Below are 10367 nucleotides of genomic sequence, written 5' to 3' on the forward strand. Positions count from 1 at the left end.
CCAATAAATCGCACCAGATCGTGTAGGACCAAGGTTAGTTACGGGCGAACATTATTTGGTTATTTTTATTGCTTCGTTGCTCTTTCCAGCCTCAGTTTTACTATTTTAACAACATTTTCAGTGTATTATTTCAGAGCTGCAACCCAAAAACTTATTAATTATCATTCAATGTTTACAATAAATAATGTTCATAACACGTCAAACGCAAACGCAACGCTGCCGACAACCCACAAAGTGCCACATGCCAATTAGTGTGCGTACACGCCGGACATTCGTCTTGCTTATCCTTGTTTAATTGGCAAATAATTGTACACAGTAATTAAAACAATGCGGCTGCAGTAAACGCGTGCGCGTGGTCATCCATTCGCGCCATCCTTACGCCCGAAAGGCGCATTTTATTGCCCGGGAACAAAAGCCCCACGCTCCGCAATCCTTTCCATGCAAACATGCAGCTAACAAAAAGGACTCCAGCAACCCAAACACGAATGCTCATATTTTACGCGTGTTTTTTTTTGCTGTGCTTTTGTGCAGCCCACACGGCAAGCTCTTCCGCTTCGCCGAAAGGAAGTGTAAAATCGAATTTTTATTATTAATCAATTTTGCCATAGCTACCGTCACCACACGGAGAGATACGCAGGAGCAGCAAACAGCAAAGCGAGCAGTCGAATTGTATCGGAATCGGGATGCAAAACGTCGAAGCTCACCGTGCGTTCGATTCGGTGGACACAGAATTAAAGATAATTGAAACAAATGTGCACGATTCAATGAATGCACGCGCGTCGACAGGGTTTTTCTCTTTTCAGTTCGGTCCGCCGATGTAATTAGTATGAATGTGCTCAACTTTTTATGCTGCCCGTACGCCTATAAACATTGCCGGACCGCACCGCACGAGACCCGAACCGGCCAGATTGGTTTGTCAACGCACACGTGTAGTTTGGCTATTCGTGGTAAATTTTTATTTACATTTCCGAACCACGAAAAGGACGAGATGTAATAACCGCATTGGGGAGCGAAAGAGAAGGTGGCAAACAATTAAAATGTACACCCCCTTCCCGAAAATTAATGTAAAGTTATTGTGTATCCTTCAATTGTTGGCAATTTAGTCTCGCCGCCGCAGCAGTAAAATGCTCGCTTCACGCAACAATGTGCAACAATTCGTGCTTTATGCCTCGCCACACTCGCTTAATCATAATGAGCTATCCTGGGCAATGTTTTCCGTTTTGCTTTCCATTGCTTTTACTCCCGATGTACCGCAGCATAAAATATTCACGTCAACATTAATTTGGTATTAATAACGTATAAATTTGTGCCCGACTCGATCGCACCAACCTCCGCGCCGGACCGATGAAAACATTGCTTAAAACAATGTGAGCGAAGTGGTGTGAGTGGGGTTTTTTTTCCTGGTTCGGAAACCAACGTTGAAGCAAAACATGAATGCCGCTTTTGCAGTGGCGCATCGTTTGGTGTGTTGTTCAATTGTGCCAGGTTTTTTCAGGTGCTATTGTGTGGTAATGAGTGAGCATAATTTTCGAACTGCATGAAATATTTACTCGACTGTCAGGGGGTGTATTTTGCATTCCAAATGTAAAGCAAATATTGTACAGTGTTGCACATAAGAAGAATGATCTTTATGCATGTTTGTATAATGATTATCAACCTCCTCCTGAGTAAATATCCACCACAAAATACTAAAATATGCTATTTGATGCCATTTATTGGAAGTATTCTCCTTAGCAAATTCAATCCGAAGAATGAATGAATGAATGCACAAACAAAACACACCCATTTACCCAAACGAACGACTCCACACGCACACAAACATTATCGCTTTTCAGCACACATATTAAACGGTGCTATAAATAAATATGCAAATAAATCTGTTCGCCAAACCGCGCTCCCGCGCTAGTTCTGTCGAAGAACGCACCCAGAAATGCCTTTCCTTCTCCCCTGCTTGGATGCATCCCGTTCGGATGCGCAGCAAATCATCCTCTTTTGCGCGGCCCGGCATCGCCCTTTCCCGGGGGCAGCATGTCGCGCTAATAAAACCATTTATGACATTTACACGAACGCTGTCTAATTGCTGCACCCGAATAAATTATCTCAATGCTGTTTGCAAGATGCAGAGTGAGCGAAAGAAGAGCACACCGGTAGCACGGCCGGGGAGTTGTCTTCGCACGACGAAGAGGAAGCTCCAAATGATGCCGAGTTTATGCGGCGCACTTTCCCGATTCCGCACGCTGGAAGTGGATGGATTTCCTCCGTGAAGATGATTGTTTTCTTTTTTCTTTCGGTTCACCCAAACCAAAGTGACATAAACGAGCCAGCTATGCTCATTGACCTTTGCGAAGTGATGAGAATGGAGAGGATTAGTGGAAGGGCTTGGAGTAAGTTACACATACCGCCCAAACCGTTCGTCACGGTGGTAGCGGTGAAATATGACAAACATGTGAAAACCAGCCGCCATCCGTCAAAAGGATGTGGACAGAAATGTTCATAAAGATGCACCTCACACCCTAAAACGCAGTGTCTCCCCTTTCGGCCAGAACGAATCCGAACGCTCGATGCTCGCTCGGTGCGCTATAATGAGCAAACGCACCAGACGCTGGGGAAGGCGCAAGTCGTGCGCAAGTACGCTGTAAATGCCTCGTGTGATATGATTTGTCGTCGCCTCGGCGGACCATTTCTCAAACTCGCGAACCCTCGCCAGGCATCCAAATGCATCCAAACACGCACACACACACACGGCGACCGATAACCGTGGCAAAGAATAAAGAAGAACACATCGTCTCCCGACTCATTCTCATTAAAAAGGACGCTACCTTCCAGTGAGACATTTATTAGCGAGCGTTCAAACATGGCACACACGCATTGGTCGACCGGGGAGTCCGCCTGCTACACTTCCTGCAAGTGCCGGCGGTGCGGCGTGCCGCAGGGAAGCGGCAAACGCATGGAGCTGTAAATTGGCAGCCAAGCATTAACGCCCGACAGTCGGCGATGTCAACATTCGTAAAGTGAGGAAGATATATTTTCGCACGCAGCTGTGAAATTGCTGGTGACGCTTAACACCAGTTTAGGGGCGACAGTCATTCTTGCCAACCCCGGGACCATTCTTCATTGCACTGCCGAGTGCGCCGAGCGCGCCGAGTGCCCCATTCAAAAGGTGCAGCTCGATCGTGCGTCGTTCGTCGAGCAGTCGGGTCGTCTCCCGGGGATCTTTGGGTTGACACCGCAGTCAAGGGTTGCAGTGGGAAGCGATAAGTGAAGATCTTGCATCAAACAGCGCCTGCACACACACACAGTGGTGCTTCATTATGGGAGGATTAAAATAACACGAGTTTCGGATGTAAATAACAGGACAGATGTCGGTGTGCGTTTCTTGGGAAATTAAATAAGAAGAGATCCTGCGATGAAGGTAGTAGATCAAACGAGACTTAATTGTTGATAGATGACGCTTTACTAGCATACAGCGCCATCTAACGGAAACTGTACGAAGTGTTATTAGTTGGTTATGTGTTAGGGCCTCGTATTTCTTCTACAAACTCCATATTTTATCCAACACACTCCATCTTCCCATAGTGACTGTAGGGTCTTTCGCATTCGCTCTGCAAACTTCATCTCATCTGCCTACCCACGAGTGAATCTCCTCCGGCTCTCGTCTCTTCATCCTCAGCCGGATGCTTTCTTGCCATGTCCCTCTCTCTCTCTCTCCACCTCAGATCGACCGACCCAGTACGCTTGATTTGTGTCCATGTTTCTGCCGTCTTGGCCGGCCGACCGTATGTTGCCCGGTATGATTTATTCGCTGGCTGGAAATTATGATGAGTGCGGTTTAATACCGCATAAGCTGCCGGGGAGATTGTTCATCATCCATCACTTTGTCACCTACGCTTGCCCGGATTCGCTCCACCGTTTCCAGATATGCCTGGATAGGCAAAGCCGTGCTGTATTGACGGCGTGGAATGCAACTCGATTTACTGACCACCGAGCACTGTTGTGTCCGAAACACGCGCACACGCGGGTTGGGCAGAACTTACAAGCAGTTTCCCGCGCTTGGACACCGAATGTCACGCTCAATCGAACCGTCCAATCGGTCGACTGCTCCACCAATTACGCGCGCTCGTCCAGCCGGCTCCCACGTTTAGCAGCAGAATATCAATTTTGTGACCCACTCGGGTTTTGGGGCCCGCGGAGTTTGTGCAAAACCCCAAAACCCTCAGCGCCCCCACACGTGCACAAATTATCGATACCGCAGGCTGTAGGTTTTCGGCTGCCGAACATCAAACGGTTCGAGGTTTTAGCAGCAGCGCTGTACTAAACTGTGCTACGTTACAGGCTGCCACTGACCACTTCAACGCACAACCCACCCTGTTTGCATAGCTCGGTTTTGGGCAAAGCAAAATCAATTCGAATTTCGCTAATTTATGAACGGAACCGTCCGTCCGTTCGTTGGGTTCGCATCTATAAGCGGCTAAAGAGAGGTAATGCAGCGAGGCCGGGATGCGAGATTGCACTGGCGACAATAAAGTTGACCATGGTTTGATTGTTTCCCGGTCACCGAAATTCCAATTTGCCTGATATTCCGCTGAAATCGGTACGCTCTGGCAGCCGCCGTCCGATGAATTCACCGCGGTTAGTGGAATTATTTAAAATATCCTCCTGGATTCACCACGACTGGGCACTTTGTCGCCATGGCCATTGAGCCGGATATGTTCCATGTGGTATTTGCTAGTTTTTAGCCAAGCTTAGAAAATTCCACTAATCAGATTGGTTAGGCACAGCCATCACAATCAAACCGCTTCAACGTCAATCAATACCAGATGTATATTTGATAAACAAACCAAAACCATTCTATACAAACGTTTTCATGCAGTGTGGTTTAAAATACGAATATTTACCTTTTATAAAACGTGCCAAGCTCTTTGAAAAGGAAGCACATTAACAACCCTTTCTTTTTTCTTATAATAATGGGTTAGACTCATATAAATATCGCATTACATTACGGCTCCATGATTGTCAATGAAACGAGCTCTAATTGAAGCTAGTTTATTGCTATTACTTACCGCCATTGTCACCAACCACCGCCATCTGCATAGAAAGACAGCGCCATCCATGCTTCATGCTGCGCTCTCCACGCTACAGTAATTCTAAACTACCGCCCCTGGCGCGATTCCGCCAACTCGCACGCCCGACTAACCATGCAACCGAGCAACAAGCTGCTGGAACTAGCAATAGACTACGCCTCACCTCGTTCGATTCTGATTGTAGATTACCTTTCGATTGGAACCCATTTCGCTCGGTGGGATGTGGGGTTTTTTGTGTGTGTTGTGTGCTTGCACTCTTTTATTTTCCATTTATTTGTTCAGTGTTTTTCGTTTTACTTCCCTTCTGTTCAATTCTTTCCTATCGCGAACAGTGCGTTTGATCGTTTTTTGTTTGTTTGTTTCCTACTCCCGTGTGCTGTTGTTCTCTGTTTGCATGTTGTGTTGTTGCTTTGCTATTTCTTTCCTCTTCGTTTTGCAAATTTCCCATCCCCTTTTCGGATGCGTTAAGTACCGCGCGAGTTATGGGGTTTTTCGCATAAATTATTCCAAGCATAATGTTTTGCTGAAGCTTTCGGTTTTTTTTTCATTCGTTTTCGTTCACTGCAACCGATCAATAACGGCGTGGAATATTGCATGGAAGTAATTCAGACGCTGACTTTATGTTCTTTTGATTCAGATCGGCGTTTTTTTCTGCCTCCATTCCCTTCCCTTTTTTCGCTCTTCGTTCGTTTCATTCCGTTGTTTAATTTAATACATAACTATTACGCCCATGCCCAGTCTGTTCACTGTTTGGCTGCGGGGAAGAGGCCTGAGTTTTACACAATTTTTCGCACAACTTCAACCGAAACGGAAGCGAACTGGCGAGCGAGCAGCCACAGCCTCCACCGTTCCAGCTTCTCCCTGTAACCTGTTTCCTCCCCATACTTGATTTGATTTGATTCGTTGGTTTTATTAGCATCATATGTTCCGTTTTCTTATGCTACTTGAGTTCTGTTTGTTTTGTAGTTTCTTTTTTCGCCTGGCTGTTTCTGTTCTGCCACAGCCGCGTTGTTTTATTAGCTTGTAGGTATTTTACTGTTATTGATTCTAGGGTTTTTTTTTGTTTTGTTTTGTTGTTTTGATCTCTTTACTTTTTTTATTCGGTGTTCGATACCATCGATTCCGCAGCATTAATTCGCTCTACCGAGCGGCAAGAATTTAAAGCCGCGTTCCAATCGAACGAATTTCGCTTCGTGGTCTAACTCAATTGCGGTTTTCGGTTGCATCTTATCGATGCGAAAACCCCGACGCCGTTGATGCTGCTTCTGAGGATGATGACGGCGATGATGATGATGATTGTGAAGTAGCTGATGGCCATCCCGGGTCGAGCGGGAGCTGATTGGAGTTGATTTATGGAGCAGAAATCAACAGGCCTGCGTTGATCGCGCCCAAGATCTTTACCTTTCCTCCTCTACTTCGTCCAGTGCAGCTGGAGCTGTAAAGGTGGGAAGCGAAGCGAAGAGAGGCCAGTTGTTATCGAGTTGTTGGTTGCTTTATTTACTGACTGTGTCTAGTCGCTTACCCCTTACCCCTTGCCACCCCCAACGTATCGTAAAATGGTACGTATTTTAGCTACCGAAACATAAATAATCAACGGACGCTTGCAGAAACCAAGCCACAGTACCGCCCGATGCGAGGGTCGATCAGATCGATCCATTAACCGTGAAGAAAATGAGCTTGGCTTGGCTCTTTACAATCGCACAGCATCGTCACAGCCAGAAGTCGACAGGGCCTACCCTTCCTATCGTACCTCTACGCTCTTCTTCGACAAACTACACATGCCCTTCAGGAATTGTCCGATTGGTGTGGTGAAAAGAAAGAAAAAATACCCTAGAGCCCCTTAAGCAGGATAGATCAATGAGGCTGATTGAAATGATTGCACTGATGAGCGATGAGTGGCTGGCGTTTTTTGTTAAATCAACTCAATTACCTGACCACTTTGTGGTTAGCTTTCAATCGCGTTCATTTCACATTAAAAATTAAATCACAACAGTATGTAGAGCCGCACGCGCACGAGTGATTTGAATATTTTCCCTCTGTTGCTGGAAGTAATTTTTACATCCCATGCTTTTCTTTACGTCTTATCGCCTCGCCAACAGCTGTCAACAGCTTGGGGATTTCGCGGAATTGAAGTCCAATTTGCAAGGGGCTCAAAAATATGTCTCATCCTTTTCAATCACAGCCCGACAAATCCATCCGGCCCGAAAGCCCGATCCGATCAACGGTGTGGTCCTCCGCCCAGTTTCGTAACGCTGCAAGCCATACGTGTGTCGTTTCGGATTTGTCAACTCCAGCAGAAGAGGCAAGTGTCAACATTTCATGCAAAAATATGCCCTACGCGTGAGCTTTTCCAGTCCAATGCTTCACCTCGCTATCATCCACAACGTCAAACAAATGTCACTAAACTAACGCGTGATGGAAGCGAGCAAAAAATATGTACAAATATACACAGGAACGCCCTCCGGATCCTTTTCATTCTGGATTACGTTTTCACCCGCTAGAAAGATTCACACGCTTTACCGTTGATTGACTATTCGCTGAAATTTGCAGTCCATCTTGGAAAAAGTGAAGAAGCGCTTAAAAAATCACATCTGCGTGTATTTTGTTTTTCTCTCTCCTGCCGCCCTCTAATGGCCCTGGAACTCCTTCTCGGCGGACAAATAGCGACCCGTTACTAATCGCACTTTTACGCGGAACAAATCAACCGACCGCGAAGCAAAAATCGCTCCTCGTAATGTGACAATTTCGGGTGCCGAAAGCCCCGAGACGCAAAGCCGATACGCACCAGTTGCGCCAGAAGCACTTCATTAATGTCATGTTTGCCCGCCACGATTTGCGTGTTTTGTTCATATTTCGCTGTAAAAATTTTGCATACCCAGCCCTCCGAGTCGACTGTAAAATGAGTAAAAAAAAAAGGAGAATATTTCCACGCGGTTGCTTGCAAACATAATCCTAACCCTCAGAGCACGGGTGACTAAATGGACCATATCCGAATATCACAACCGTTTGGCGGTCAAATCACAAATTCAACGCTCTTCTTGGGAAGAGGGTTTACACCCCTTCCCTCATTGTCGCCTCCCCACCCAACATGCTGCGAAACATAGCAAGCAGCAGCCAAAATAAAAACAACCCAAACGACCAGACAACAGTGGCCACCGGACCAAAACCGACGCTGCTGCTGCTGCTGCTGATGCTGCTAACGAACGCGACATTCCGGAGCGTGAATTTATTAAGTGTCGGCATTCATGTTAAACCTTTGCTCCTTCTTTTTTCGTCGTTTTGTTTGAATGTTGGCCTCTTTGGCACACTCTTACACACAATGCACACCAAGGATGGCAACCATCCGAATAGAATGCATCTCGTGTCATCACCGGGAGATGCTGCATCGCTGCATTTGCTGCTTCCCTCGCTGGGGGAACAGATAAAGAAGGTGTACGCATCAGCGCAAGGACTGCCGTTGCCTCTTTTCCATGAAAGCGAATGTTCTGCTGAACTCTTGTACACAAAATTATCCCCCCAATGCAGAATGCATGCATGCATCATACGATAGGGGGGGGCTGTTGTTGGCCTAGCTTACTCGCACCAAAACCTCCCTGGGTCGTTAATTGGTTCGTCGTCGGCTGCGGGAGAAACCGTCACCACTCATAACTATTTTAATGACAGACCGAGCAGCATTGATGCTCATTAAATTAACTTCACATTTACGGCAGACGAAAGTCAACTTCAGAGACCTCCCTCAGCAGCCTGAATGCTCCGTGCCTGGCCTGACTTAAGCTAGTGTCTTCCACCGTGCCGCTGCTTATGTTTCATACCTGGTGCATCTCTTCTTAGGCGATATGTACACCAAAGCCCATGGAAGCACATCTTCTTAGCGATGGAATGTGCCGGAGAATGTAAATTAAAAGGTGAACAATATCTCTCCTTGCCAATTTATGCAACCGTTACATTCAAATTACGCCCTTCGATGTACAGCTCACCACCGCAAGTGCAACGCACAGTGTTCGCACGAACACACACACGAGAGAGACTATAAGGAATGTGGCTGCGATGTTTCTAAGCAAGTGTAATTATTGACGCGGGAGGGACGGAGACCGCAGTGGGCACGTTTGCGCCGCAACTCATCTTTGATCGTTGCTGAAAGAATAATTCTCCATTGAGGTGCGCAATTGATAGTCATTGAAATGTTGATTGCTTGTGGCTGCAAACGGTGGGAAAATACCACTCAAAGGACAAGCTTGTACAACATACAAAAAGAACCTTAAAAAAATAGCTGCAATGTAAATGATCGATTATTTCTACCTCAATAAACAGTAAATGTTACAAACTATAAAAACACAATTCTCAGTGCTCCTTTCATGCTCAATTCCGAACGGCAACACTTGACACCAAATGCAGCTTCCAAAATTGCCCATATTCGCAGCACAAAACGGCTCCAAGAATTGCCATTCTGCATCGTGCGCGTGCAATAATAACGATAATGCCGTGGCCCAATAATCGCCAAAGCCCAGGCCGGAATGATTTAAATTTTTGTTCGTTAATATGACATTAAAATGGCCATAATTTACCACTTACATTCATTAAGCACGCCACGGAAACCGTACCGGGCGCGCGCGCGCGTTGCTCGATCGTGTCGGCCATTCCGCGAGATTCGCGACCATTCGAACATTCAAACCCATTTCGCAAAGGGCGGGGAAGTATAGTAGGCACGAGCAGTGAAAAAGACGATCCACTGTTCCGCTTCTAATGAGCATTCCATTCGTGCTGCGGACCAGTTTTGTTGTGGCATCTTTCTTTCGTCCTCGTGTCCGTATTGTCGATCCTGCACAGGGCTCGCCGCTGCTGCTACTGATGAGTCTCCGCTTGGGGTCCATATTCAAAGCGCAACTGCATAGTCTGGTGCGTTGGGTGTGCGTCCAAGGAAGAAGGAAGAATGACAACAGGAAAAGATGGCCATTCGGAGTAGAAATTCCAGCCCGGCCGTCGCATGTGCGTACACATATATTATGCCGATAAATGCATTACAATTTTCCACACATTATGGTTTCAGTTTCGGGTACAACTTTATTAGCGTGTTCTTGTGGGGCGCTCGTATTGGCGAATCGATTCACGTCGATTCAGTTACAATTCCAAACGTTGCCGACGAAATGTTTCGGGTATGGGTGGTGGCTGTTCTTTTTTTTAAATGGAATGGGACATCCATTTCCCCCGAGGACCGACACCACCAGACGCCGTGTGACCACCAATTGCTTGTGCAACTATGTGTCCGCCGAGGAGCACGGATACATC

Source organism: Anopheles gambiae, chromosome 3, assembly GCF_943734735.2.
Source record: "Anopheles gambiae chromosome 3, idAnoGambNW_F1_1, whole genome shotgun sequence".
Lineage (NCBI taxonomy): Eukaryota > Metazoa > Arthropoda > Insecta > Diptera > Culicidae > Anopheles > Anopheles gambiae.